We start from the raw sequence: 10,257 nt of genomic DNA on the forward strand, positions 1-10,257 counted from the left end.
AGTAGTCAAGGAATTTTTTCGGAATGGGTTCTTGCCGGAAGAGATTAGCGAAACCATAGTAGTTTTAATTCCAAAGGTCAAGGATCCGGAAGATCTCAATCAATTAAGACCAATAAGTTGCTGTAACTTTATTTACAAAATCATAACTAGGATCATTGTGTTGAGGCTGAAAGAGCTCCTCCAGGAGATAGTGTCCCCAACCCAGAGTGCTTTTGTGGGAGGAAGACTTATACAGGATAATGTAGTTATTGTTCAAGAAGTTTATCATAGCCTAAACAAAAAAGGAAGAGAGGGATCGCAAAATATGGCAATTAAGTTGGACATGAACAAGGCATATGACAGGCTTGAATGGGATTTCCTTGAAAAGGTGCTCATAAAACTCGGGTTCGCTGAAAAATGGGTTGAGTTGGTAATGAAATGTGTAAGAAGTGCAAGTTATAGGGTAAAGGTTAATGGAGAGCTATCGAAGAGGATCAAGCCTCAGAGGGGCCTTAGACAAGGGGATCCATTATCCCCATACCTTTTCATTTTAGCAGCTGAGGTATTCACGATCCTAATGCAGGACGCAAAGGTGAAAGGCAATATAACAGGTCTTAAAATAGCCCCAACAGCTCCGGCAATTACTCACTTGTTGTTCGCAGACGATTGTATCATATTTGCGAAAGCGGATGAGGAGGAGATATATCAGATTATAACCGTGCTAAATGAATACACAGAGGCATCCGGACAAAGGATCAATATGAACAAGTCAGGCATTTCCTTTGGAAGTCAAGTATCGATACAAACGAGGGTAAATATAGAGGATATTTTAGGAATGAAAACATGGGACACGCCAGGAAAATACTTGGGGTTACCATCTATGTGGGGAAGATCTCAAAACAAGGCTCTAGCATGGATTGAAGAGAAGATCATGAATAAACTAGAAGGATGGAAGGAAAAGTTGCTGAACCAAGCAGGCAAAGAAACACTTATAAAGGCAGTAATTCAGGCAATGCCATCATATATCATGAACGTCATAAAGTTCCCTAAGAGTTTTTGCAGGAGAATTTGTGCAAAGGTAGCAAGATTCTGGTGGGCAGCATCGGGGAAGGAACGGGGCATCCATTGGAAGAAATGGGACAGCATTACTGAGAGTAAGAGAGATGGGGGGCTGGGGTTCAAGGACCTGGAAAAGCAAAATACTGCCTACCTTGCAAAACAAGCATGGAGAGCATTGAAGAACCCGAATGCAATCTGGGTACAAATACTGAAATCGATTTACTTTCCGGGCGGCAACTTTTGGACAGCGAAGGGTAAAAAGGGCGCGTCATGGGTCTGGAAAAGCATACTACATGGAAGAGAGCTACTAAGAGAAAACGCAAAATGGAGCATAGGAGACGGTTCCAAAGTCAGCATTTGGAAAGATAATTGGATTGCTGGAAGGAGCGGGCCTCTGAATACAAACAGCACAGATGATGCGAGGGTAAAGGATCTTATTGTAAGTGGGGAAGGGTGGAACAAAAGGAAGATTGAAAGCAAATTCTCCCAAGAAATCTGCAATGCGATCCTTAGCACCCCAGTTAGTGCAATAAACAGAGAGGATAACTTGTATTGGCCATGGAGGGAAGATGGAAACTACTCAATAAGAACTGGATATTATGCTGCAAGGAGAGTTGGGCAGGGAATAAAATTTGGAAATCCATCAACGAGTGAAGATAAAAGAGAGATATGGAAGGAGGTGTGGAGAATGGAAGTCCGGCAGAAGATTAGAATGTTTCTATGGAAAGCATGTCATGATATATTACCAGTAGGCTCTAACTTATACAAAAGAAAGATGGCATCAGATCCAATCTGTCAAATATGTTTAAAAAGTTCAGAGACAGTAGAACATGCACTACTACTATGCGATTGGGCCAGGGCAACATGGTTCGGAGCGGAATGCCAATGGATCCCAACAAAAGAGACAGTTACCTCAATCGGTAATTGGATGGTCGAATGCATAAAGAAATTGAGAGCAGGTGGTGGAGGGGACCAGGAGAGGAGAATCAGCAAACTAGGATTTCTCATGTGGGAAATATGGAAAACGAGGAATAACAAGATATTTCAACAACAGCAGGTAAATCCTAGATGGACAATTTGCAGGGCAATAGCACTAGAGGCAACATACTGGAAACTAGCAGATAAACAGCAGACACAGAAAATAGAAGTAAATAGGAGCAAAACTAACCTGCTGAAATGGAGACCTCCCCCTGAGAACTGGTTGAAAGCTAATGTTGACGCAGCCTTCAAGAAGGATACTGGAAGAGGTGCAATATCTGTGGTAATCAGAGATCATAAGGGGAGGATCATATTAGGCTTCTCAGGTAAAATTCAGGCCAAATCAAGTATTGTTGCAGAAGCTCAGGCTATAAGACAAGCACTGATCATAGTAAATAATCTACAAATAGGCAGAACCCTAATAGAATCTGACAATTTAAAGCTAGTTCAAGCAATTAAATCCAACACAGCTTTAGGTGAGGCGTTGGCCATAATCCAAGACATTTATATTTTAATGGAAAGTCTACCTGAGAAGGGAATAACTTGGACCCCCAGGAACGGAAATCGGCTAGCTCATGCAGTGGCTAAAGCAGCAGAAACAGACACATTACAAGCAAATTGGAGCATCAAACCACCTGTAGACATACAAAGCATCATTACAAGAGAGGCTCAGATGTGAAACAACAATTACAAAAGAACAAAAAGAAGATTGTGAGCAGGGAGATTGGAAGTGTTCGAACCAGGTAATGAGAGAGGAAGGTTAGGGATTCATCCACATCATCAAGGATCTGAGACAGAAGATCAGCTTGCAATCCAAGACGATTCTAGTTCATAGAAGGTGCTGCGGGATTCCGAATTCTGGGCAAGGGAGAAAGTGGGTCGGAGAGGGCTCTTCTTGCTCCAAACTCCTGTCGGGAAGAAGCTGGGACGGACCAATGTAAGACGGCGAGGGAAGGCAATGGTGGGAAGGCCCGGGAAATGCTGAGGAGTCAAGGTGGTGGGGGAACCGTCGTCATCCTTAATGCGGTGGCGCCAGCATCATGCATGGGTCGCCAGCTAGGTGCAGAAAAGATCCTCCATAATTTCATTTTGCGGCAGACAAAACAGGAAAGGCTCGAACCAAATTTCAAGACAGGAAAGGCAGGTTTTATCCAGATCCTAAAGGATCTAAGACAGAAGATTTGCATGCAACCCGAGGCGAGGCTGTTACAGAGTGGGAGCTGCAGGATCGAGAGGCAGAGGAGGACCAGGGCGGATTCAGCGGCGGCGACTTAGGAGGGCCACGGATGCCATGTTCGGGGCAAAGGGAGGGCAGTGTCGTTGATATCCAGGCGGAGGCTTCGAAGGGAATTTGGCGAGGGGTCCTCTCACTGCTCTGAATTTTGAGGTCGTCTTTGGCTAGATAGGGTAGGAGGGCGCTGTCGAGAGATCAGGTTGCGACCACGGTGTCAAGACAGATTAACGGCGGCCAAGCTTTCGAAAGTCTTCAGCATACTCCTCCGGCGGCGATAGCAACCAGAAAGGGGTCAGATGACTTGCCGGCTAGCTGAAGAAGAAGTATCAGGGCGCAGCACAGGCTGATTCGAATCATTGCCAATGAGCCTTGGCTCTAGTGGCATTTCTCCCCTCTCCCCACCTCAAGGTCTAGGGTTCAAATCTTAGAGAATGCAATTGAGAAAAAAATGTGATAAAAATGTGAAGAATGTGTAGATGTGTTGTATACTTAGGATTGGGAGTAGTCCAATCCATTAGGGTACCTAGGATTGGGGGTTGTCCAATCCACCGACCAAAAAAAAAAACCCTAATCCCCATCCCACCCCTCTCTTTCTCTCCTCTCTCTGAATTCTGAACTTACTATGAAGAAGAGAAGATTGAGGAACCCTAATCCCCAAACCTCAGCCCGCAGCCACCAATCCATCCCTCTTCAAGGTTATCTCTGAACTCTTCACCTCCAGGATAGACCGTGGGTGCCGCGTAAAGTGTGGAAGCTCTGTTCGGCGGTCCATCCCTCTTCTCATTGTTCCACCTCTCGTCGCCGTCGCCGTCGCAGAAAGGTGTCCTCTCGTCTCTTCTCCTCTCATCTCTTCTCCTCTCATCGTTCTTCGGTTGTCGTCTCTTCGATCTCTCTCTCTCTCTCTCTCTGTCTTTGTCCGAACTTAACGTCACTTTTTGAGTTCTCTCTCTCGGTCTCTGTTCGAACTCGTCTCTGTCCGAGCTCCTCCTTGCCGGCTGTTCCCATTCCTCCGTCGCCGTCAGTTCCCTTCCCTTAAACTGAATTTTGGTTATATGGTATAGTGTTGTACTATGTTGTTTATACTGGACTCTCTGATTCTGAGTTGTTTATGCTATGATTCTGATTCTCGGTTGTTTATGCTGATTTTTTCTGATTTTGGGTTATTGATTCTGTTTGCTGGGTTTTTGATTCTGAATTGTTGATGGTGCTATGGTGAATGTTTCATTGCATTGTGCTGGACTGCTGGAATTTTCTGGTTTTGAGATGTTTATGCTTCATTACTATGTTTATGTTTATGTTTATATTTAGTTGTTGATTATCTGTGAAATTTGAATTATACTTCAGAAAAATTGTAAAATTTTAAAATTTATCTGCTTAAAAATTATTAAATTTAAATCTTTAAAATTATATTAATTTTTTCATAATTTTTTCATATATTTAATTATTCTGGTTGAACCCCGATTGAACTTCTAAACCATTAAACCAGTCACTTTACCGGTTCATTGACCGGTTCGGTTCTCGCAACTTTGGTAATTTGTGCATTTCGATTTTAATTTTAGTCATGAACTTTTATGTGTTCAACTTTGAATGTGAACTTTTAATGATGAAAAATAGACAAATTGGAAGTTAAATTTTGAATTTTATTGTCATTGAATAATTGAATTTAGATATCTAGAAATTTATATTGGACCACTGAACCTTTTAACCCGTCACTCCACCAGTTTTTCCATTCTCGCAACCTTGCTGAATTCGATCACCAAGCTCTGTCAGCCTCCGCTGCCTCTTCAGACTTCACGGTGAAAGCTGAAAAACATATTAAAGAGGATGAAGACGGAGTACAAGAGGCTGAAAGGAAGACATAACTTCAGGCAGCTCCTTCTTCTGGCTACTCTCTCTTCAACTCCCATCATCATTGATGATATTAGTGCCGACGAAACTTGGCCTGGCCTCCACAACAATGAGATCTCCCTCCTTCGCTTGTTTCAGACTGTCTCCTATGATTGCCTCGTCCAAATCAATGAAACCGGTATCTATACATATATACACCATGCTCTTTAGTAGCTCCTACTTCCTTCTATATTAATTAGGTTTCGATCTGATTTGCAGGCACCAAATTGAAGTATAAACCCGGCATTATTATGGGCTGCACACAGCACCATCCCCACGCGGTGTGTCTCGCACTCTATTGCTTGTTTCCTGGAGCCCCTCATCCTTCTTGGTTTGTTTGCCAAGAAGCCCCTCGCCATCACCCTCAAAGGTATAACATTTATGATATGCTCTCATGAATTTCATACTGAATATGTCCTCTATTGTTGCCCTTAGGAGTTTAGGATTTACAATGAAGATTCTGAGGCACTCCTTTGTTATGTGTGGTTGGAGTCTAGTACTCAGTATGTGATTTTGACACTTTGATTTGCGATTCGATTATGCTTTTCTAGATCCTGTTAGAAACTAACAGGAAAGGTTGAAAAGTGCGGAAAGTATATTAATTTATTTTTTTAAAGAAAACCAGACTATAAGGACCATTTAGGATATATTCTAATGATTTGAATTAAAATTGTCCATAATATTGTTTTTAGGGATCACAAATGATTCTAAGGATCCATCAGTTGATACTTTCAAGTCTACTGCTTTGCCCATGCTAAAGCGCTTTGGGGTCCCTGCCAAAGGTCTGAGTCTTAAAATAGAGAGTCGTGGAGTACCTCCGAATGGTGGTGGAGAAGTTGTTTTGTCTCTTCCTGTTGTTCAGGGTCTATTTGTAAGTTGCTGGGAACTTTTTGTTCCTTTGATTTAGTTTGTTAGAATGAATTTTGTTATATCATATGTTTTAATTTGCAGGCAATGAATTGGACTGACGAGGGATTTGTTAAGAAGATTAGAGGAATTACATTTTCAACCAAAGTGTCTGCTCAGTTTGAAAATAGAATGATTAGAGCTTCCCGTGGAATCTTCAATCCACTACTTTCAGATGTGCACATCTTCCACGGATCAGGTCCACAGGTCGGAAAGTAAGTATGTTTCCAATGATTAATTTGAATTTTGAAAAGCGAAAATATTTATCAAGTTCTTTAATGACCCAACTCACCCGGATATGGGATTTCATTGGTAGCGGAGACTACTACCGGTTGCTTGATATCTGCAGATACAGTTGTTTCTCATGCTAGGCATGAAGAAACATCTGGTCTTGAGGATGATTCAAAAAAAAATTTGATGCCTCCAGATGATGTTGGTAGCAGAATTGCAAATATTTTGCTTGGGGAAATTGCTCAAGGTGGTGTAGTAATATTTTAACGTGTCTGCTATGTAGGGTCTGTTATTTCTGCTTTGCGCTTTGTGTTCTCAAAATTTTTTAAAAATTTTGAGACCATGAACAATGGCATGAGATAAAGCAGTCAAGCTGCAATAAGTTCATTTCTCATTGCAGTTGCTGAAATATCCAATTCATTATGTTTTCAAAGTAGCTAATTGAAGTAAATCATTCATTCAATTAAATAATATGTGTTCATGGCAAAAGTCGAATTTATGAAAAATGAAAGAAACAACCAAAAAGAACCAACAAAGGCTCCTAATTAACATTAGGAGCATCTTTCATGAGACCTTCTATCTTAGCAAAGGTGACTTTGGAAAATCAGTCTCCCCTATCACTGTTTGTTGCTGTAAACCCGGATTGTTGTCTCCCCAACCTTTCAAAATCCACGTATACCACGACTACATTAATGTTGTCATAGAAACCATTTCTACTTGCGGTAGAGTATCTAGCAAACTCTCATATGTAATATTCTTGGCTGCTTCTGCTTTCTTTTGGGCCACCTTGATTAACAACTTTGCAGTCCTATTTTTGGGAATATATGGACAATTTTAACAGCCTCCAAAAGTCTCGGGTATCAGTTATGATAAATTGGTCACACTTCTGTCAAGGATACAAGGGTCGGACTTTAAATAAGGCCTGCTTTGAGATAACTCCCGAATCGCATCAGGGTGTACGAATTCTGAGAATGCCCCAGAGATCTAGTTATCTGTCAGAAAGAGAGAGTTTAACCAATTTAGTTATATATTAAATACAATTAATCAGTATGGAGGAAACAGAATTACAAAAATTCTTAAGTTTTTATCATACTGATTTATTGTATTTAATATTTAACTAAATTGGTTGAACCCTTTCTTTCTGACAGGTAACCAGATCTCTGGGCATGCCAATTTTAAATACTCAGAATTCGTAAACCTTTGATGCGATTCGGGAGTTATCTCAGACCTTACTCTGATCTTGTTTTTTATCCTTGGCAGAGGTGTGACCGATTTATCATAATTTGTACCAGGGTTGTTGGAGACGGTTAGAATTGTCTATATATCCCTCAAAATGGAATTGCAAAGTTGTTAATTAAGGTGGCAAAAAAAAACAGCCAAGAATATCACATATGAATAGATTCCTCTGTCCCGCTAGAAAAGGTTTCTATGACAACATTACTGTAGTCGTGATATACGTGGAGTTTGAAAAGTTAGGGTGCCAACAATCCGAGTTTGCAGCAACAATAGTGATTGGAGACTGATATTTCGGAGTCACCTTTTTCTAAGATAGAACGTCTCATGGAAGATGCTTCTAATGTTAATTAGGAGCCTTTGTTGGTTCTTTTTGGTTGTTTCTCTCATTTTTCATGAATTGAATATTGGCCATGAACACATACTGTTTATTGAATGAATGGTTTATTTCAATTAGTTGCTTTGAACGCATATAATGTTTTGCAACGAGGAATGAATTTGGAAAAAAATCTGAATGTATTGGATATCTCAGCAATTGCAACGAGGAATGAATTTGGAAAAAAATCTAATTGCAGCTTTACTGCTTTATCTCATCTCATTGTTCATGGTCTCAAGAAAAGGGGAGTGGGGGTGTTGTATAGTAGTGAAGTTCGTCTAGCTCGGATCCAATTTTGTTAGTTAATGTTTTTAACTTTATCCCTCGCTCAATTATATAATTTTGCTTCTAATGGTGGTTGATCAACTATGTTATATAGAAATGACAAATGATTATGAGTGAGTTTTGAATTGCATAATAGTGAATGAATTGAAACTATAAAAATAAAGTACCCCTTTATTTTAAATGTTGTTAACTACTTTGTAAACTTCCATTCTCGCCCAGTTTCTTAATCATATTAATTTATTTTTAGCCACATATTTATACTTACACGTAGATAATGAAAATATGATTAACTTTGTTAGCTTCCCCTTTTTAACTTGTGCTCCGCATTTTCCAAGAGTTGTTATTTGTGAATGGTGAGATTTATAACAAGTTGTATCCAATTTGTAACTACCATAGTCAAAGAGAAAGACCACACTTGTAGAATGAGTTTGAATAGAATATTTATAAATATTAAGATATATAATAAATTGGAGTACTTATCTACTAATCCAATTTTATACCTAAAGTACTTATTTACTTAGAGTACTTACAAAAAATATTTTGTATAGAAGAGTACTTATTAATTAGATGAATATTATCAATATTTGTTATTTATATTCAAAAAGATATTAATAATAATAATAGCAATATGAATGCACCTAGGAAAAAAAGAGTTATATTTGTATTTGTAGCTATGGATCCAAAAATTTAAGAACAAGCATGTCAATCATTGCATGAAACAATTAATTTATTAATTTGAATATAGTTTCAAACAAATGCGACATTGTCAACGAATTATAAGTCAAATGACATAGTTTCTTTATATAGTCATAATCATCTAGAGATCGTGGATTTTTGTTTTAAGATTGCGGTTGTCAAGTTAAGGTCTTAGGAAAATTAAATACCTCTGCCGAAGTTACAATATTATAGGTAGTGACCTATCCTTTGGAAGAACTAGAATATGGAGATGGTGCTGTATGCATCCAGGATGGAAAAGTTATCAAACATGGAGGCGCATCTAGCATAAGACCTTTCTCACGTAAATTGTGGTTCATACTGGTTGTTTTAGACTGCAACAAATTTTTTTCATAAATCGTGGTTTCTTTTGTGTAATAGACAGTTTTAAAAATTCATTAAATTTATTTTTCATCTACATAAATTGTAATTTTGTCAGTTCTATATATATATATATTGTTACGATGGGTAACCGGAGATTAATGGGCTGAATTTGTTAGATTGGCCCAATCGTAAAGAATCCTCCAAATGGGTTCGCATCTTCGGGGCCAACTTGTGAGCGTAAGTGGACGGGGTAGTACATGCAAAGACACTCCGATGCCTAAGTCAGCAAGGGTGTAAGCAGGTTTAAAGAGTATTGGGATTTAAAGATACCTGAGGGGTGTCAGTGTATTTATAGTGGTGAACCAATAACTACCGTTGGAGTAGTTCCACCTTTTAGAGAGGTTGCGATATGATTCATGGAAGTGGGTTGAGAGATTTTAGGGGCAGTTATTATCTGCCAGCTAATCTTTGCTTTTGACTTTCTTAGAGCAAGTCGTGGGAGCACTGACTTCTTAGGGGGAAGGTCGGTGTACTGTGAGGCTCAACCCTGTGGGTTGGGCCTGTCGTTCGGACCTGAGCCTTAGCGTTGGGTTAGGGTATGAGCAGTGTCCCTACTCGAGCCCAATTTCTTTTAAGAGATGGGGTCGAGTAACATAACTCGGGACTATAGCTGACTTGATAAGGAACCGACGTGATTTTTCGAAACCGACGTGTTTTAAAAATTCTCAACAGTCGCGTCTCCTAGAGGTTTGAGCCTTCATACGTGGGGGCGGTTATCTTGGAAACGGTGCAACTCTTAAATGGCTTGCGTCGTTTTACCTTTATGCCCCTAACGTGTTTATAAATATTTTTCCCTCTCCTCGCTTGTTTCGTTTCTGAAAACTTTTCTACCTGCACCCTTTGTTGATCGAAAGAATAAAGCTCCTTCCTTTTCGAGTGCTGTTGCTTCCAACTTTCTGCGAGAAAAAAGGTCATTTTCTTTTCTTGCTTTCTTTATAGACTTGCATGTTTTGTTCTGTAGAGTGTGGATGGTAGTTTTGGTGTTTCTCTG

The 10,257-nt window shown here is 39.7% G+C and overlaps 1 pseudogene; it reads left to right on the forward strand.

The window, feature by feature from the left end:
• The first annotated feature begins 4,089 nt into the window (after positions 1-4,089).
• On the forward strand, positions 4,090-8,285 carry LOC107482242 (probable RNA 3'-terminal phosphate cyclase-like protein; annotated as a pseudogene).
• Positions 8,286-10,257: the final 1,972 nt, after the last annotated feature.

The sequence above is a fragment of the Arachis duranensis genome, chromosome 3, assembly GCF_000817695.3.
Source record: "Arachis duranensis cultivar V14167 chromosome 3, aradu.V14167.gnm2.J7QH, whole genome shotgun sequence".
Lineage (NCBI taxonomy): Eukaryota > Viridiplantae > Streptophyta > Magnoliopsida > Fabales > Fabaceae > Arachis > Arachis duranensis.